General features: G+C 52.3%; 1 pseudogene; it reads right to left on the bottom strand.

Moving 5' to 3' along the window:
• Nucleotides 1-1,157: 1,157 nt before the first annotated feature.
• Nucleotides 1,158-4,491, bottom strand: LOC142004092 (sulfotransferase 2B1-like; annotated as a pseudogene).
• Nucleotides 4,492-20,617: the final 16,126 nt, after the last annotated feature.

The raw sequence follows: 20,617 nt of genomic DNA on the forward strand, positions 1-20,617 counted from the left end.
CCCCAGACATTGGCCACCGCTGGCCCTGGGTCCTGCTGCATCTGTCTCTGCAGATGGCAGGGGGCACTCACCACTGTCACGCAGAACTCCCTCCTGCTACTTGGCCTTTCCAGATTGAATCCGCTCTGTTCCAGAAACTACTATAGCAGCAGGGGGTGCTGGCTCTCCTAGGGGACCCTGCCGCTCTGTGAGACGGACCCAGGCTCACCTAATCTGGTGAAGGGCTGGTCCAGTCAGAAAGGATCTGGGGTAACCCTGGAGCTGGGGGCTGCCAGGGGAGCAATGGCCCATTGACTGGATCTGTGTGACGCTCCCAGCAGCCTGCAAGCGAGCAGGTCATTTGGCACCAGACTCAATGGAGCAGGTCCCAGTGGCCCAAGCAGAGCCAAGGCAGCCAGGCACTGCAGTGAGCCGGAGATGTGGGGAATGGCCGAGGGTCGTGCAAAGGGGAGGGAGGATTTCGAAGGGTAAACTGGGGCGGTGCAGGTGTTTCCAGGGAGTTTGCAAGCCAGTCTCTGTCTCACCAGTCGCCCTTCCTGCCCTGACTCACATTGCTTCAAGCTTCATTGCAGCAGCAGTGGAGGCTCTGGGCAGGTCCTCAGGCCACAATCCCACATGTCAGTAGCTGCCCTGCGCGTGGGTGGTTCGGGCTGGGGGTCCGTGCTGCAGTGGGGATGGCTCTAGCCCTGACCCCAGACACTGGCGGAGGCCCCGCGTGTGCACATGAGCATGTGTGTGTGTGTGTGTGCGCCTGCCGGGGCTCAGACCTGTCTGATAGGTGCCCAGGGGGTGGCTGCTGGACACATCCCCCAACACAGCTCTGCCTGGCGATTGCTGATGCTCTAGTGATGCTGCCCCAGGGGCATTTCCTGGGGACGCAGTAAGCACAACAGCATGTGGGTATGACAGGGTCGATGTATTGCGGGTACAGCCACGCAGGCGCACAGGGCCCTCCGTCAGGGCCATTGCCAGGGAGAGGGAGTGGGGCAGCTGCCCAGGGTGCAGAGCTGCAGGGATGGAAACATTGGGTAGGAAACATTAAACGCCTCTCAGTGATGCTGCACCAGGGGGCATCTTCTGGGAGGCAATAAGCCCAGCTGCACATGGGTGGCATAAGGCCCTTGTACTGCAAGCACCAATGTGGTGGGTGGGGGCCGTCAGTCCCAGGGGAAGGTGATACCCAGACCCTGCATCCGCTCCCGGTAAATGGTGTCGAATCGCTGGCTCTGCGCCTCCGAGAGATGGTTCCTCCAGTCACCGCAGATCCCTGCAAGCCACAGGGGAGTGGCTGAGAGTGCCCCTCGCTCCTGACCGCAGCCTCTGGCGTCCCAGCCCTGGGCACTTCCCCACACCTCGCCAGGTGCCCCTCAGTCCCGATGCAAAGCCCCTGCAAGCCCAGCCCTGGCTCACCTTTCCTCAGCAGCGACCCCTGCTGGTGGTCCATGTAGTTGTCTGGAACCTGGGAGAAGTTGGACATCTTGTTCCCCTTCATGCTCTCGAAGGAGGCGTTCTCCACCACCGCGGCCACTTGCTCCTCACTCAGCTCCTTCCCCAGGAAACAGCAGATTCGCCGTACTCTGCCAGCCAGGTCCTGGGGGAGACACTGGCTGCCATGAAGGGGGCACTGAGGTCGGAGGGGGCCTCAGTTTCCCCAGCTGCAGGTTACGGCTCCGTACCGGGCACGGAGGGACAGACACCTCAGGGAAGAGCAGGTGGGGTACCTCCCACCTCAGCCAGTGGGGGTCAGACCCTGTGCCAGACGCTGGCTGGGAGGGGAGCGGAACGCAGAGGCCTGGAGGAGCCAACACCTAGAAAATATACACAGATCTTGGTGAGACACGATCAGCTGCTCCCCAAACATCATCTTGCCATGGGTCACAGGGTGAGGCTATGTGGGTCTATCCGAGGGAGCTGGGTTGGACGTGGGAATGGCCAGAGTGGAGAGCGGGTTGGTGTATCCAGGAGCAGGGCTGTGTGTGGACGTAGTCGGGAGGGGGCTGTATGTGGGTGAGGTCGAGGCGGGGAGGGTGTTGGCAGGTCACGGCTGGGCGGGGCTCTGTGTGGGCGTGGTTGGAGCAGGGAGGGTGTTGGCAGGTCACGGCTGGGCGGGACTCTGTGGGCGTGGCCTTAGCTTTGTGATTTCCCTACCTGCTACAGCTCCTCGTAGGTGATGGCGAAGAAGTTCTCGCTGCCCTTCAGCCCCATCCAGCCGGTGACGTGGTCGAACCAGGAGCCAATGGGCACTGTGCAGGAGAGAGCAGCAGGGTCACTCTCCAGCCCCACCACCCAGCCCTTGCCCCAGTATGCTGGGGACAGCAGGGGACTAAGGAGCTGGGATTTCTGACGTCCGGATAGGGCAGGAGTGTCTAGTGGTTAGACTGGGGGGTGTTTGCAGACTCCTGGCTGAGGGTTCTCTGGGGGAGGGGGCTCTGAGCTGTGCAGGACCCAGACAAAGGGCAGCTCAGATCCAGCTGGGGATGCGCAAATCGGACCACACCAGTGACTCGCTGGGAGCCCAGGTCTCAAGCGGAGGAGGCCTGCCTGTGTCTCCCCAACTGCAGCAGGGCCCCAGGGTGCTGCTCACTGTTCCCACTGAGGAAGTTCTTGAGGAAGAAGTCCAGGGATTCTGGGTTGCTAAAGATGTGCAAAACCTTGGAGAAGTGGTAGAGTGAGATCAGGACGTCCTTGGGGCAGCGCAGCGTGTAGATGATCTGCCGGCAGGAGGTGTGGGGGTTCAGAACAGGCTGGGGAAGTGATGGGGGTGTCACTGCTGGAGGATAGTGTTTATGGTGTGGGGAGGGCTTCCCAAGGGACTCCAACACTGAGCCACCGACCCAGGGCTGTCACTGCCCCAGCCCTGGCTGGTGACTTTTGGCCCAAAGGGGGCCGGCTGCACACCCAGAAGCGCTGGATTGTGCCAGTGCTCCTCCCTCCTGACCCACAACCCCTGCTGTCCTGGCTCTCACCTTGGCCTTGGAGCGCTGCAGGGACTTGGGGAAGAGCTGGCTGGGGAGGTGGGAGCAGAGCAGCCGGGGTGAGGGGTATTTCAGGGCACTTTCCAGCCCGCGCTGGGATTCTATCCAAGGTGCCCGTTCCCAGTTCAGCACGCTGAGCACCCAGCCGGGGTCCCCATCACAACGGATCAGACTCAGGATCTCCAGCATCCAGTTAGTAGCTGGGGGGGTGAAAGGATTAATCAGCCTGCAAGAACCCCTCCAGCCATTAATTCCCCCTCTGCTCCCAGAGCTGGGGAGGGAACCCAGGAGTCCAGGCTCCAGCACTGAACACACATCCATGGAGATGCACCGATGACAGAAATAAAATCAGAAGCTCCAATTTTGCTTTCCCAAGAGTCTCTTGCCCTTGGGGGTTGTGGGGAAACCTGTAAAAAGAGGTGATCTGCGACAGTCAGCCTATTGCCAGGAGGGTGAGGTAGGCCCCAGGGAGCAGCCTGCTTTGTCTCACACTGTGATGGACGCAAGCATGCCTGGGCTCTGGCATCTTGCAAATTAAAGTGTGGGACGTTGCAGCCTTCCTGCTAGCAGGTTTGGTGTCTCTGTCTAATGTCTGAGTATGACAGGAGCCCCGTCCTTCCTCCCCACTCCCCACTTCTCCTTCCCGCCGCCTCCCTGCTCTCTGTACCTGACTTGGGGTAGGTGATGTTGAAGACGTCATCATCCTGAACCTGGAATTCGTTCTCCACGTAGCTCAAACCTTCAGAAGAGTAATTCGTGCATGGGAACAGCACCCCTTAGCTGTGTCTACACGTGCACGCTACTTCGAAGTAGCGGCACTAACTTCGAAATAGTGCCCGTCGTGGCTACACGCGTCGGGCGCTATTTCGAAGTTAACTTCGACGTTAGGCGGCGAGACGTCGAAGTCGCTAACCTCATGAGGGGATCGGAATAGCGCCCTACTTCGACGTTCAACGTCGAAGTAGGGACCATGTAGACGATCCGCGTCCCGCAACGTCGAAATTGCTGGGTCCTCCATGGTGGCCATCAGCTGGGGGGTTGAGAGACGCTCTCTCTCCAGCCCCTGCGGGGCTCTATGGTCACCGTGGGCAGCAGCCCTTAGCCCAGGGCTTCTGGCTGCTGCTGCCGCAGCTGGGGGTGCATGCTGCAGGCACAGGGTCTGCAACCAGTTGTCGGCTCTGTGTATCTTGTGTTGTTTAGTGCAACTGTGTCTGGGAGGGGCCCTTTAAGGGAGCGGCTTGCTGCTGAGTCCGCCCTGTGACCCTGTCTGCAGCTGTGCCTGGCACCCTTATTTCGATGTGTGCTACTTTGGCGTGTAGACGTTCCCTCGCAGCGCCTGTTTCGATGTGGTGCCGCGCAACGTCGAAGTTGAACATCGACGTTGCCAGCCCTGGAGGACGTGTAGACGTTATTCATCGAAATAGCCTATTTTGATGTTGCTACATCGAAATAAGCTATTTCGATGTTGGCTTCACGTGTAGACGTAGCCCTTGTGAGAGAAGTACTTATCCGCCATGGCTGGGCTGAGACAGAGGAAAACCACCCAGCATCAGTGCTAGACCCAGTGTGATACTTGAGGTCATCACGCTACAGGGGGTTAAGTAGGGGTCACTCGGCTGCTGGGACCAGGGTGAGGACTCACCTGTGGGAGCCCCTGATGCAGGAAGAAGGGTGGATGAGGCTCAGCAGGAGGCGCTGTGCTGCAGGGATCAAGGCAGGGGCTCAGGCTGGGGCACTGTACTGTGGGGAACAGAGTGGGGCTCACCAGGGGGCACTGTGGTGATGGGAACAGTGTGTAGGAACAGGAGGGCCTGAACCAGAAGCCCAGGTGTCACAGGCCTGGTGTGAGCCCTGAGGCCTAAGTATAAATGGTGAAGACTTTTCCTGTTAATATAAAGCAACATGATTTAGAAGAACATGATTTGTTGGGCAAAAGTCAGCATGGTTTCTGTAGAGGGAAGTCCTGTCTTACTAATCTATTAGAGTGCTTTGAAGGGCTTAACAAACATGCAGACGGGGGGATCCAGTGGACATAATATACTTAGATTTCCAGAAAGCCTTTGACAAGGTCCCTCACCAAAGGCTCTTATGTAAATTAGGTGGTCATGGGATAGGAGGAAAGATCCTTTCATGGATTGGAAACTGGTTAAAAGACAGGAAACAAAGGGTTGGAATAAATGGTAAATTTTCATCATGGAAGGGGGTAACTAGTGGTGTTCCCCAAGGGTCAGTCCTGGGACCAATCCCTGTTCAACTTGTTCAGCTTGTTCACCAATGATCTAGAGAAAGGGGTAAGCAGTGAGGTGGCAAAGTTTGCAGATGATACCAAGCTGTTCAGGATAGTCAAAACCAAAGTAGATTGTGAAGAACTTCAAAAAGATCTCAGCAAACTGAGTGACTGGGCAGCAAAATGGCAAATGAAATTTAATGTGGGTAAGTGTAAGGTAATGCACATTGGGAAAAATAACCCCAATTATACATACAGTGTGATGGGGGCAAATTTAGATACAACAGATGACGAAAGGGATCTTGGAATTATAGGGGATAGTTCTCTGAAAACATCCACGCAGTGTGCGACGGCAGTCAGTAAAGCTAATAGGATGTTAGGAATTATTAAAAAAGGGATAGAAAATAAGACGAAGAATATCATACTTCTCCTATATAAAACTATGGTCTGCCCACATCATGAGTACTGCGTGCAGATGTGGTCTCCTCACCTCAAAAAATATACTGGCATTAGAAAAAGTTCAGAAAAGGACAACTAAAATGATTAAGGTTTTGGAAAGGGTCCCATATGAGGAGAGGCTAGAGAGACTGGGACTTTTCAGTCTAGAAAAGAGAAGATTGAGGGGCGATATGATAGAGGTATATAAAATCATGAATGGTGTGGAGAAAGTGAGTATAGAAAAGTTATTTACTTATTCCCATAATATAAGAACTAGAGGACACCAAATGAAATTAATGGGTAGTAGGTTCAAAACTAATAAAAGAAAATTTTTCTTCACACAGCACACAGTCAACCTGTGGAACTCCTTGCCGGAGGAGGCTGTGAAGGCCAGCACTCTAACAGAGTTTAAAATAGAGCTTGATAAATTTTTGGAGGTTAGGTCCATAAATGGCTACTAGCCAAGGGTAAAGTATGGTGCCCCTAGCCTTAGGCAAAGGCTGGAGACGGATGGCAGGAGACAAATCACTTGATCATTGTCTTCGGTTCACCTCCTCTGGGGCACCTGGCACTGGCCACTGTCGGCAGACAGGATATGGGGCTGGATGGACCTTTGGTCTGAGCCAGTATGGCCGTTCTTATGTTCTTAAAACTGAGCTGTGCCAAAGGCTGGACCTGCTGGGGAGGAACTGGGCTGAGAGTGCAAAAACAAGCACCCCTCAGAGCAACTGGCCTAGGCTGTCAGCAAACCCAGAGGCTGGGAGCAGAACAGGTCATCAGGAGGCATCTTGGTTCCCACACCCAGCAGAGCCACACCCCCACCAGGGTCAGCACAGGGCCTGGGGTGACCACATGATGTTCTCACTGAACTGTGGTGTACAAGGTACGCGAGACACACACAGGGGCTGCACCTGATACATCAGAAGTCGTGTGTAGCTTGTTTGTATCTGTGCAAGAAGTTGTGTTTTGGGGGCGAGGGCGACTACGCTTCTCCTGCCTGGGCAGTGGAAATTTCCGCCTCTGACTCAGCAGAGTTCTTGTCATGGGCACGCAGGCTTCCCATCCTACAATCTGCCGGGTGCCGTTACTGTGCTTCACATGGAATAAACCTGGCCTGGCACTTTGCACCGCATCTGTGTGTGTAACAGGGACCAGGGGTCCCCAAGCTCTGCGCCCCATCTGCTGGCAGGAGTGACACTCACTCAGCAGAACAGCGGGTTTATCAGCCAACAGGGCACAGCGTCGTACAGAGGAGTCACTACGGCAATCAAAGACAGACAGAGAGGAGGACCTGAGGGGCCCCCCAAACCAGGGCCTTGACCCCCTTTGTCTCTCTCTCTCTCTCCCAGCCCAGACTAACTGCTTCCCAACTCCCACTTCCAATTCAAAATCCTCAGGCTCCACTTCCCCCCTTTGTCTGCAGTACAGAGGCGGCACCTGGCTGCCAAGGTGACCCTCATCAGGAGCATCACACCATCTGTGAGCCATACCTGGACTGTTCTATTTACTGCCACAGCCTTGCCACCATGGATGAGGATGCTCTCTACACCAGCATTATACATGAAGATGGGCTACAAGCTATCAGAAATACCATCCCTGATGCTGCGACAGCACATCTGGTGCTGAGCTTGGTAACTTTGTTCTCACCCACAATTATTTCCAATCTGGAGACAACTTCTACCTCCAGCTTAGCGGCACTACTATGGGCACCCGCATCGCCCAGCAGTCTGCTTACATTTTTATGGCCGACTTAGAACAATAATTCCTTAGCTCTTGTTCTCTGTTATCCCTCCACTTATGTTACCTTGGTGACATCTACACCATTTGGACCCACAGTATAAAGAGACTCTGGAAGAATCCCACAGAGATTTTAACAACCTGCCTCCTACCATCAATCTCAGCCTTCACTATTCCACTCCAGAACTCCATTTCCTGGATACCACAGTACGAATCACTGAAAGCCCCATCGACACCAGTTTACCTACATGCCTCCAGCTTCCATCCAGCTCACACCGCACAATCCATCGTTTACAGTCAACTCCTTAGATACAATCGCATCTGTGCTGATCCTACTGACAGAGACTGAAAACTACAAGACCTTTACCATGCTTTCATAAAACTGAATTACCCAGTGAGAGAAGTAAAAAAAACAAATTGACAGGGCCAGATGAATACCCAGAAACCAGCCACTTCAAGATAGGCCCCAGAAGATAACAGAAAACCACGTCACCACCTACAGCCCCCAGCTCAAACCCCTGCAATGTAGCATTAAAAATCCACAACCTATTCTGGATCAGGATGCTTCACTCCAGAAGGCTCCAGGTGACAGGCCTGTTCTTTGCTATAGACAACCTCCTAACCTGGGAGAGATTCTCACCAGCAATCAGAGGCTACACCAAAGAAATACAAACCCTAGAGTTTTAGCTTGCAACAAACCCTGCTGCCAACTTTGTCCACGTATTTATTCTGGGGATACCATCACTGGACCTAACCATATTAGTTACAAGATCAAAGGCACATTCTTGTACACTTCCAGAAACAATATGTATGTTATTATGTGCCAACAATGCCCTGACACTATGTACGTTGCACAGACTGGGCAAAACCTTCTCCAAAGAGTAAATGGACACAGAACAGACATCAAGAAACATCGTACACATAAGCAGGTCAGTGAACACTTCAGTGGAGTGCGCCATTCTGTTACAGACCTGAGAATTTGTGTCCTGCAACATAGAGAATTTAACAACAGATTAGAGCGAGAGATTTGTGAGTTAGAGTATGTATTCACATTTGACACAGTAACACGTGGTATGAACAGAGACATCAACTACCTCACGCATTTCAAGGACCACTTCCCTTCCTTAAATGCTTGTTATTATCTCACACAGGCCAATTAACATCCCTCCACCTCTCACCCACTTCCTTCTATCCTGTTTGATTTGTCAGTTTTTATTGCAATGTTTTGTTTCTTTTTGGTCTTCTGTATTTACATATGACAGGCTGTACTGGAAATGAAATTGGGCTGAAAAAGCGGGTCTCTCCCATGAAACCTAATCACCGAAAAAATCATTTTCTTAGTTTTCAAAGTGCTACATTTCTGCTGCTTTTTTCCCCCTCTGGAGATGGGTGACCAGAACTGAGGGCGGCATTCAAGGGGTGGACATAGCACGGACTTATCTACTGACATTCTGATATTTTCAGCCTGTGTTTCTCTCCCTTTCCCTATAACTCTCAACATTTCATTAGGTTTTGGACCACTGCTGAGCCCTGAGTTGCTGTTCGCCGACTGTCCATGGGGACTCTTCCTCCAGTGGTAACCGCTAATTTCGACCCCGTCGGTGCGTGCGTCGAGTTGGGATTCTGCGCTCTGAAGTGTGCGGCTTTGCCTTTCTCAGTGTGAAATTTCAGCTGCTGTTTTGTTGCCCAGCCTCCCGGTGGTGGGAGAGCCCTTTGCAACTTTGCACAGGCTGCTTCAGCCCGCACTAGCCTGAGCCATTGTGTGTCTCCTGCCAGTCATTTCTCAATCTGCTGGACAGCCCTGGGGCTCTGATGGATCTTTACAAATATTTACTTCTCTGCAGGCTGATAACTGAACATCAATGGCTCCTCTTTGGTGCCTCTCCTTTAATCAGTTACTGATCCATGCCAGGAACCTCTCTCTTATCCCAGGGCAGCTTAGTTTGCTGAAGACGGTTTGGTGAGGGCCTTCTGATTATCTAATTACACTCCATGCACTGGGTCCCCATTGTCCATGTGAGGTCCCTTTCCAAAAGCCATGTTGACTCTTCCCCAACTAACTGTGTTCACCAGCGTATCTGCGATTTCTGTTCTTTGCTATCCAAATGCTCCGTACTGAGGTTCAACCTAGTGGTCTGTAACTCCCAAGATCTCCTCTGGGCAGTTTCTTATAAATCGCTGTGACATTAGCTGCCCTCCAGCCATCGGGCCCTGGGGCTTGTTTAAGGGATTGGTGACACACCACGGTTAGCGGTTCTCTGATTTCAGAGCTCTTGGGGGAATCCCAGCTGCTCTGGGTGACTTGTTCCTGGTGATCTGTTTGTGCCACAGTCTCCTCTACAGGCCCATCTCTGGGGTTCAGTGCATCTCACCTGAGCCCACAGCAGACCTCTGGGGTGAGGCTGTCCCTGAATCCTCCCAGTGAAGACCAATGCAAAGAATGCATTTAGCGCCTCCTCAGTGGCCTGGCCCTCCCCAAGAGCCCTCTTAGCATCTCACTCATCTGGTGCCCCAGGGCCTGTGCGCCACCCCCTGCTCCTGTCAGACTTACACAAACCTCACTGAACTGGCAGGTGAGTGGAGGAAGCTGATTCTCCAGTTCTTTCTTGTCCTGCCTGGTTCCACTTTGCTACTTCAGCTGTTGGAGCCATGCTCTGTCCTGCTCTGCTCACTGGGATCACGTCTACACTGACGCTGCATTGGCGCATCTGTACCCGGAGCTGTGCTCCATCCTGCTCTTGCTCCTCCCCAGCACTGGCCCCACTTTCAGGGGAGGAGGAAGGAGGTGGTCCCCCCCGTCTCGGCAGGGGTTGGTGGGGGACCAGAGATGCTGGGGCAGGCTGGGGGCACTGGGGCTGAAGGGCTTAGGGGCTGGAAGGGGGATGGGATGCAGGGGAGAAGAGGCAATGGCTGCAGGGGGAGATGGAGCTGAGGAGTTGGAGGGCCCAATGCGCTGGGGCAGCTCAGGGGAGGGATCCCCAAACTGCAGGGTCCTTGTGCTGCTCCATGTGCTCCCTCCGCTCTCCTGTCCACCCCCCCAGCCCCGCATGCTGCCTTGTGGCCTGCCATAGCGTGTTCTCACCGACCTCTGCCCCTGTGTTCCTGCCATCGCCAGCTGCTCCGGTGTCCCCTCACAGCTTTGCCCAGGCCCGTGCAGAGAGGTCCTGGAGTCCTTGCACTGTAGCAGTGCATGTGATTTCTGACAGGCCTGGGGGGTTCCCAGGCACGCGCCCCACTGGGTGGCAGGTTGAACAGGCTGTCTGCTCCAGCAGAAGGGCAGTGAGGGGAGGGCGGCACCGGCCTGACACGGAACCAGCGGCTGAGCTGCGTCTCCCACTCCTTGGAGAAAGTCAGGCCACGTGGCCCTGGGCATGTGTCTGACTCCCCTCCCAGCTCCTACTGTGTGGCAGGAGATGATGCCGAGTCCTCTGAGAATGTGTTCGAGTTTGCTGGGGCCCTGAGTCCCGCTGAGTCTGGGTCTGGAAACAGACACACGCACCAGGAACGCAGCCAATACAGGCGCAAGAAGCTGAGAATTGCCAGATTTGATGCTTTGTCCAGCTTTAACGCACTGGGGGAGGGAGGGGAACCCCCACAGCAAGAGGGGGACAGATCACACCTCTCACTGTGATGTGTCCCAGCTGTGCTCATTGCCCCACCTGCTGTCCTGCCACTGGGACCAGCCACCCAGAGGCTCGCGCTTTGCATACCAGTTCATGTCACTCACCCCATCTCAGCGCCGCCCAGTGCTGGGCTGGATGCAGCCAGGCAGCTGCTGCTGATTCAGTTTCATCCCCTGGAGACTCCCTGTTTCTCGGCTGCTGTTCACACTTATGGGGAAATGGCCGTGCTACTAGCTGCCCTCAAGGTTTCAGGTCCCCCGGCTGGTTTAAGGGATTGGTGACACACCACGGGTAGCAGTTCTGTGATATCAGAACTCTTGGGGGAATCCCAGCTGCTCCAGGTGACTTGTTCCTGTTTATGAGTTTGTGCCACAATCTCCTCTTCAGACCCATCCCTGTGGGTCAGTGCATCTCATCTGAGCCCACAGCCCCGACCTCTGGGGTGAGGCTCTCCCCACCTCATCACAGCAAAGCCCAAGGCAAAGAATGTATTTACCATCTCTACAATGGCCTGGCCCTCCCTCAGCGCTCCCTTAGCACCTCGCTCACCTGTTGCCCCAGGGCCTATGTGCCACCCCCTGCTCCTGTCAGACTTACACAAACCTCACTACTTGGGAGACGTGTGCAGGGGTCAGCAATCAGAACAGGCATTTGTGTTAGCGGACACTAAAGGGGTGGCTGATCAGGGTAGTGCTTGGTGCCAGAAGGAGTCCCTTTTACAGCCGAGTCTTCAACTGCTAGGACAGACTGTCCCTTCACAGCGGGCAGCCGGGGTGGCTGACGGATGCCCCAGGAGTTTGCCCCTTGGCAGGCGGTCAAACTCAAAGCCCAGTTTCCAGCACACTAGCACCACTGACCCTAAGGGGTTAATTAGCCAGAAGCCGGCTAGGGTTCTTTGGCTGTGTATGGCTCGATGCAATCACTGGAGGAGTCAGGCTTAGTGTAACGGTTACCGTGATTTATTAGAGGGAAAAGTTCAGCATGTAAGAGATGTGAACTTACAGGTCATTTAGATCATTAAACTTTACTTTAGTTACAGCAACAAACGTTTGACCTATTGAATGCGCACAAAATACATAGCAGGTATAATTCGCACCCCTGCATCATCCAACTCCAGCGTAGCCAGCGTCTGTCACTCAGTCCCTCGGGAAGAAGAGTACGAGGAGGGCGTCCCCTTACCCCGGGAGGCAAAGGCCTGTTCTGACCAGCAGGTCAGGCAATTGGAGCTCAGTTCACGTTTGCTACTAGGCCCTACTTTATACCCGTTGGGTCACGTACACATCTTCCTTAACACCAGTCGTTCTGGTACATCTCAGTGCTGCCAGCCTCAAAAGAAGGTTACTAAATTAATTTGCATTTGTTCGGTGAAGAGAGCCGAATGTTAGCTAAATCATTAAGACAGGACATTCTTTTCACGTGGGTGTAGGATTCCTCTCCTTGAACATTATGTGGGCGTATCACTATCAGTACTGTTCAAGGGTAGCCCGAGGCCCCTGGCTCCAGGAACAGCCTGTCATCCCCTTTGTCTATTCTTCTGTGCTTCCCATGATTTCAGCGGCTCAGCACATCTGTGCCTTGCAGCAGTTACAGTGGGGGGGCGGGGTTTGTCTGGCTACAATTTGGTATCCTGTCCACCTCTGGATCTACTTACCTGCGCAGATGTTTTCCAATATAAACACCATGAAAAGCAAACTGAGAAGCCACATGAACAATAAAACGCTACAGTCCTGCTTGAAAATGAAAATGACACTGGGCTGTCCAAACATCAAACCGCTCTCCAAAGAGCCTCAGCAGCAGATATTGCACTAAAACATTGGTAATCATTATATTTAGGATCCTGAAAATAATTACATGTCCTGTTTCATTGATATGAACTCACATGGACAGTGTATTGGTTTGAAATGACAGTTGCTGTCTCTCTGTTTACTGTATTTGACAGGTGGAAGCATCCACCAGAGAGAGAGAAGATTTGGGAGTGAAAGTCAGGAAGACAGTGGTATAAACATACACGTAAAGTGTGAGGAAATGGAACAGGTAAAAAGTTTGTGAATCTCCGGCAGTAAACAGGCATCACATTACAAATCATCGTCTGTGAGCTGCTCTTAATAAAGGTGTTACAAAAAGTATGCTTTGACTTTATTTATTAAGGGCCAACTCGTATTCTTACGCACTGTGGCTCTTGAATTATTGAGTTTTTTACCAAGCTGGAAACAAATTGCTTTTCCTGCTGTTTTGATTGCGGACTCCCCAAGGGAGTTCCTCCCAGATATCCTGACCAGTCTGGAGGGAAGCAGCTGAGGAGAAACTAGATAACGGTCTTCAAACATTCTCAGGGCTGGTATAAGGAGAACAATGACCAATTGTTCTTTCTGACCCCGTGAGTACAGCTGGGATTTGGTCGAGGAATCCAGAGAGCTTTGTGACTTCAGCCAGTGCAAGCTGGGGGTTGCAGGGTTCCCCTACCACCTGCGGTGGGCCCCAAGGTCTCAGTGCCACTGCTGGCAGGGATGGGCTCACCCGTGTAGAATAAAGGGGAATAATCAGTTCCCTCGATCTGCTGGCCATGCTCCGACTAATGCAGTGTTTGTCCAACTTCAGATTTCACAAGATTTTTAAGGGAACAGAATTAGCAGCACGTTTTCTCTTTTATTTGCTTTGACAGCTCATTTTGATCCTCTTGTCCTTATCTATAACCTCTTCAGTCCTAATTCTCCGCTTAATAAAACCTCTTTTGTTTACAGTCAAACCCAGGGTAAACTGTTGTGGACAGCGGTAGCCTTCCCAGGTAACATCTCCCCTTCATGGCTAATGGGGCTTCCCTAATGAGCCCTCCTTGGGCACATCTGATGCACAGAGAGACAAATCAATTGGGGCTTTTTGATTTTCTGGGTGCTGTGCCCTGGAACTGCAGCCACCCAGAGCGGAGGTAAATCAGTGGCTGCACTGCTCTGCGGGGGTGGGGGGGGGGGGCGGTAACCCTAACTGCGCCTTGGCTGAGGGAGACCAGAGCCTCTGGCCCAGCAGGGCAGGGTGGTGAGGGAGCCTCAGAGAGCAAGAAGGTGGGTGTCAGTGACGTGATAAGCACACTGGGGAACATCCCAAGGGGTCTTCTGTGATCTCACCTGTCACAGGTGTCACGTGGCTGTTTGGCATCCCAGGCTCAGGTTAGAAAGGACAGCAGCCGTTGTGTCTGGGCCAGTGGCTGGGTTGTCACCTTCAGTCAAAGTTACACCTGTAATTCCCATCACTTTTTAGGTAATCAGTGTCATTCCCAGGGAAACTGAGGCCCACACAGAGTCATTAGAAGACAGTTGAACAAAAATTTCCACTTGGTCACATCTCTGCCCCCTGGGAGGCTGAACTGAGCAGAGTCACTTAGCCGGAGAGCTGGGGAAGTTCAGGGCCCTCACTCTGAAAAAGCAGTGGCTGTAACATGGGCACTTCCCTTAACACAGGCCACCTCCATGTCATCATCCTGCAGGAGGAGATTCCACCTCAGGAGCTTGGCTTGGGCCCCTGTCATTTGGCACAGGCAGGGCCGGGGGGGGGGGGGGGGGCGCGTGTTCAGTGCATGCAGTGAAGTGTTACCCAAAGGATACGGCTGCAGCTTTCTAAGGGCCCCACCATGGCCACGTACCTTCCCTGTGGCAGGGTAGTTCTCCTCCAGGGGCAGCAGCTTCCTGCTCAAGTACACAGTAAGGCGTCTCTCCCCTTTTTTGTCTTCCTGCATTAGCATTGTGCCCACCCCAGTATCTGAGGCATCAGTCAAACACCATAAAGGGCTTGTCAAAGTCTGCGTTTACCAGCACTGGGGCCCTACCAGGGCCTCCTTCAGCCCAAACAGAGCAGTAAGTTGGCCCGAGCTGTCATGGAGGCGATCTACTCCCCTCCTGCCGTGGTGATGTTCAGGGGAGCAGCCTCACCCCACTGTAGTAGCATCAGAAGGGTCTGGCATTTGGAGATGGAGGCCGCGGGGGGAGGGGGTCAGCTGTGAAGCAGTGGATGGGGATGCTGCGGGCGAGGTGAACCCCAGCAGCAAGACCCACGGAACTAGAATAAGCAGCAATGAAAAGCAGGTGAGCGATTCACACGACCAGAGCTTTCTGAACTGCTTTGCACCTCAACTCCAGTCAACCTGCACCTGAGCTGTAACTGCTCAGCCCCTCTGTGCCACTGCCCTCTACCGCTCTGGCATGTTCCTCTCCGCATTAGATTTATGACTCTTCCTGTGGCTTCTCCTAGTCTTAGCACATAGGTCTGATTCTGAGAGAAAATCAAGTGCCCTTAGATGTCTGTCAATGGCAGGGGCTTTGATCCAGTTGTAAATTATATTTCCACTTGCAGTAATGACCCTTTCCATCCCTGGAGTAACCTACGAGGCAAGAGTGGTACTGAAAATTCAGTGCTTTATAGTCTGCCGTTTCCATGAATTTGCACCCATGTGCTCCTGACTGTAGCCAGACAGACTCCGCCCCCCAGCTCTACTCCTTCTTGCCCCTCTTAGGTGCTTCAGAGCACAAAGGAAACAGCCCAGTCTTGGAATGCCTGAGAGCACAGATGCGCAAATCTCAAGCACAGTCTTTGATGCCTCAGAGCACAGATGGACTGTCTCATCATGACCCTGGAATGACTGAAACCAGACAGCAAAAGACAAATGGGCGAGCAGACGACCAGGGCCTCAGGCTGCCCTTGGCTAGTACCAGTGATTGACATGCCTACATATTGTCCCAGGAGAGGAATCTCCTGCCCATAAGAAAAGATTGGCTAAATTATCTCCACCTCGCAGGTGTGAATTAAGCCTTTGAAACTCCCTGTGAGAATTAGCATCACAAGATGATCTAACACAACTGACATCTTTAAAGATAAGGAAGTGTGTGCGTGACCCAACAGGTATAAAGAAGGGTCCGACAGACCCCTCTAATTGAGCTCCAATTACCTATACCTGGTGGTCAGGAAGGTCTTTGCCTCCTGAGGTCCCAGGGGATGCCCTCCTCGTACTCTTCTTCCCGAGGGATTGAGTGACAGACGCTGGCCACGCCAAGTCAGGTAACGCAGGGGTGAGAATAAGATCTGCTATGTGCTTTGCTTTTGTGCGCATTTAATAATAGATCTATGAATTAAAGTACTTTGTTATACGCTAGCTGCTTGTAACTAAAGAAGTAAAATATAAAAGTTAAGCTCTTATCAAATAGATAGTAACTGTTAAAGTTTTAACCTGACTCTTCCTGTTACTGTGCAAACCGAATGCAAATAAAGAACCCCAGCTGGTTTTTGGCTGTATTAGCCTGGTCACTGGTGAGGTGTACTGAGAGCTGAGCGCTGAGTCATGCAGCGCTGAGTCATGCAGCGCTGTCATGGGGCAGACTCTTGGGGCACCCGTCCGCCACCCTGGCTGCCTGCTGCGAAGGGACTGTCTATCCTAGCAGTTAAAGACTCGGATTAAAGAAGGGCACACATGGTACCTCACCCCCGGCCATCGGCTAACAGAATTGGCGTAGTCGTTTGCAGGATTTGTGTTATCGGTTAACTACAGTAACATGAAGCCTGTCATGACAAGCACTGATTTCAGTAAACTAGAAAAGAACTTTGCCCAGGAAGGTTGGGGCAACCCAAAATGGGATAGGGAGATGTTAGAGAAGGACTGGGGAAATCCCCAGGAATTGTGGTCGCAGTTTTGTGTGTGGAGAACTGCCTGTAAGCTAAAGAAAGGCAAAGAGAAGGGAGCCTGTATCTGGCTATTAACGAGTGCACTGCAGGGAGCATGTAGGAGTCACTGGGACCGAGAAACAGAACTGGAAAGGGTACAGAAAGAAAGGGATGAACTATAGCGGCGGTGCCAAAATTTAGACACCCGGATATGCCTGCTGAGCAATGATGTGCACCAACTAGAACAGCGCCTCGCTCCGTTCAGAGAAAAGGAGGGAACAGAATGGAGAGCAAAGTTAGAGAACAAGCCACGGAGCATTAACAGAGCTAAAATGGAGGCTGCTCTCTGGTTAGACCCGAAGGATTTGGATGGGGACATCTGGAATTCCTCCAAGGACGAAGGTTTCACCCACTCCTACCATGAGACAGGGAATCCCTCCATTCATACGAGACCTGTTATTACATATCAGACGGATCTCACCACCTGAGGAGGAGGGCAGGGACGATACTGACAATAGTAGAAGTCAGTCCCCAACTCATAGCAAGCTGAGATGGTAGCCCACTTGAATTACTACTCGGAGCTATGAGCCAGCCGAACTGAAAAAGATACAGGATGAGTTTACAAAGAAACCTGGGGAAGGGACAATAGAATGGTTAGTCCGGATATGGGACGTAGGAGCTGGCCATATGCAACTGTCCTCCTGAGACTGTGGAAGGGTTAACTTGGGTGCAGGAGTATTCTTTAGTCCCAGAGATAGGGAAGGTCCAAAGTCTGTCTGGACTTTTGCCTGTAAATGGGCACAGGGAATTCACCGCTCCAATAGAGGTGAACCCACTAGCACCCCATGGACCAACAGGGACAACCATAAAAGGGCCCTGCAAACCATATCCATGGTAGCCATGCTCCATAGCACTGGTCCTGAGGAAAGGGAGGAGGAAGGGAGCCCATGGGAGCGAGAGGTTGTAGCAATACATTTACGACCAATAATTAAGGGAGCTCCTGGATTCTCTAAGGCTATAGCACTAGCCATGAGAAACCAGGCTCAAGAGCACCGAACTACCTATCAGACCTTATTTGGGCTCAAGCTGAGAGACCTCCGGGAATGTGGGGAAGATGAGATACCCCAAACCAAAGTTAAGGTACGGAACTTAACAGGAGTCCCTAAGGGTAGGCAAGGGGGCTTTAAGCCTAAGCGAGAGGTAACCCCGGAGGAAAAGGAACTGAGAATTAAATTGTGGAAGCAGTGTTTAGATCTCGGATACCCCAGAGATCTGCTGCATGGGTTGCCAACTGGGAAGCTAAAACTCCTGGCAGCCTCAAAAGGCACTGAGCTAGGAAAGGCAGCGGTAACTCCTAGTGCTCGCCTCAGCTCAGGCACTCCCTACACGCCACTATGGCAGCAGTTACTTGAGCTGCTGCCCCTAGTCGAAATCGACCAGGGAAACTGAATGGCGGGGGTCAAACCTCTCTCTATATAAATGAGCTTAAACCAGCAGAGGAGGAAAATCCCAGCAATGACCCCCCGATCCTAGTAACAGTCAGTGATAAAACTACTGTGTCCTTTTTGGTAGGCACTGGAGCCCAACTATCTATGATAAAGAGAGAAAACTTTTTTGGCCCTCCACCTTCTGGCCGAAAACATGTTCTGGTCGCTGGGGTTAATGGCACTATTGTGTCTTATCCCCTAGTTAAAGTGAAATTGGATATCCCTTTGAATCCCTATCAACAGCTCCGAAAACATGAGGTAATACTTGGGAATGCCAATATACTTGGCATGGACATCCTGAGGGGCAAGGAGGGAATCATTAACGGAGAAAGGTGGGCATTTGGAGCTGGCTGTAAACCTAATGCACCAGTCCTGGACGAGGGGAAAGTTCCTCTCTGTAGTGTTAACTTGCTAGCCCAAGCTCCTCCCCTCCCACCATCAGCTGTGACATGTAAAGCAGCACAATGTTCCAGCTGAAGCTATAGCTCCTGTCACAGAACTGATCAAAGATCTGGACAAATGGGGAATATTAATTCAGACACACTCCCCGTACAATTTGCCAGTATGGCCAGGAAAGAAGCCTAATGGCAAATGGAGGCTCACTGTAGATTACCGCAACTTAAATGGCAATGCTGGACCCCTAACAGCAGCAGTCCCCAATATAGTGGGCATTGTAAACAGCATACGGACTTGGAATAAACAGTGGCTAGCTGTACTGGATGTAAAGGACATATTTTTCATGGTCCCCCTACAGCCCGCAGATCAGGACAGATTCGCTTTCGCATGGAAAGGTGTTCAATATACCTTCACCCGAATGCCACAAGCGTTCAAGCATTCCCCCACCATTTGTCATGGTGCCTTATCAAAGGCCCTAGATGGCTTAACCATGCCACCGAGTGTCCAGATCTTGCAATACCTAGATGATGTCCTCATAGGCGGGGACTCCTCTGAGGAAGTACAGGAGGCTATGCATCAAATTAACACAGCACTAGAAAACCTTGGGTTAGATTTACCTCCAGGCAAGTGCCAGGGCCCCTCTCATGAGGTAAAATTCCTTGGTACTGCCTGGATGGGAGGGTGAAGGTCGGTGCCTGACGAAACTGTACAGGAACTCAGCCAGGCACCGTCACCCGAGAACAAAGCCCAGTTAAGACAGACATTAGGAATTTTAGGATTCTGGAGAAAGCATGTGCCTGGTTTTGCTGTAATTGCCTGGCCACTGTACAACCTACTAAAGAAAAGTGCCACATGGGAACGGACCCCCGCAGATGAGGAAGCGTTAAGGCATCTGGTAAGCAAGATACACACTTATGAAGCCCTGGGTCCAATCCATCCTGATGCTCCATTCCACTTGTACCTCACTGTAGGAACCACTGGAATGTCTTATGCCCTCTGGCAAGAGAGCAAAGCTGCACCCCGACACCCCATTCAATTTGGTTCAAAGTCACGGCAGGGGTCGCAGGCAAGTTATACCCCATGTGAGAAAGTGCTCCTGGCAGCCTACACGGCTTTAAGGGAAACTGAGGAGCTAACTCAGACTCAGCCTATAACTATTCACACCCCTTTTCCAATTATTAAACCCGTGTTGGAAGGAAAGGAGTTGCCACCAGGGGTAGCACAGAAAATGACCACCCAGAGATGGGCACTTTACATACACTACAGGGTACGTGGTGCGGACACTGCACAAAACCCCACCATGATTAAGGAATGTCTGTGGAAGGTGGGAATGCCTGATGAACACCACCGACCCCCACACCCATCTCCTATTCGAGCCAGGGCTCCGTTTAACCCCTCTCACCCTGAGGGAGTACGGTTCACTGACGGTAGTGCTAAACTAGTTAAAGGGAAGTGGAAGGGAAGGGCTGCAGCAGTCCCAGCAGATAACTCCGCCACACCTCGACTACTGTAATTGACAGGTCAGCTCAACTTGCAGCGCTTGCAGCAATCAAGCTGGCTTGCGAGGTGGGTGCCACTACTATTTACACTGATTCCTATGCTGTATGGGCAGGAGCCACCTCGTGGATAACTAACTGGTAAAACAACTGGGAAATAGGAGGGAAACCTGTGTGGGGACTGGAATATTGGAAGTGGATCTACCACCATGCCACCCAGCAACCCCTAAGTATAGGACATGTGTCAGCCCACCAAAAGAATAACACCCCAGCTGCACAGCTAGATAACCTGGCTGATGCAGCAGCCCAGATCTCTGCCACCCAGGTAGATTGGGAATGTCTATGTATATGGCGACATGAGACTCTGGGACACACAGGTAAAGACTCGGATGAAATAAGGGCACACGTGGTGCCTCACCCCGGCCATTGGCTAACACTGACTTTTCATTTTGCTGTAGAAGATGTTTAATTCTGATTACACTTATTCCTCTGCTCAAATCGGCATTGGTGACATTTGACACTGACGAGTGTAATAATTACCTTGATACAGTTGCATGCAGGTCTGGGTTGTGAAACTCCACAGCTTTGAGAA

Source organism: Carettochelys insculpta, chromosome 30 (assembly GCF_033958435.1).
Source record: "Carettochelys insculpta isolate YL-2023 chromosome 30, ASM3395843v1, whole genome shotgun sequence".
Taxonomy (NCBI): Eukaryota; Metazoa; Chordata; order Testudines; family Carettochelyidae; genus Carettochelys; species Carettochelys insculpta.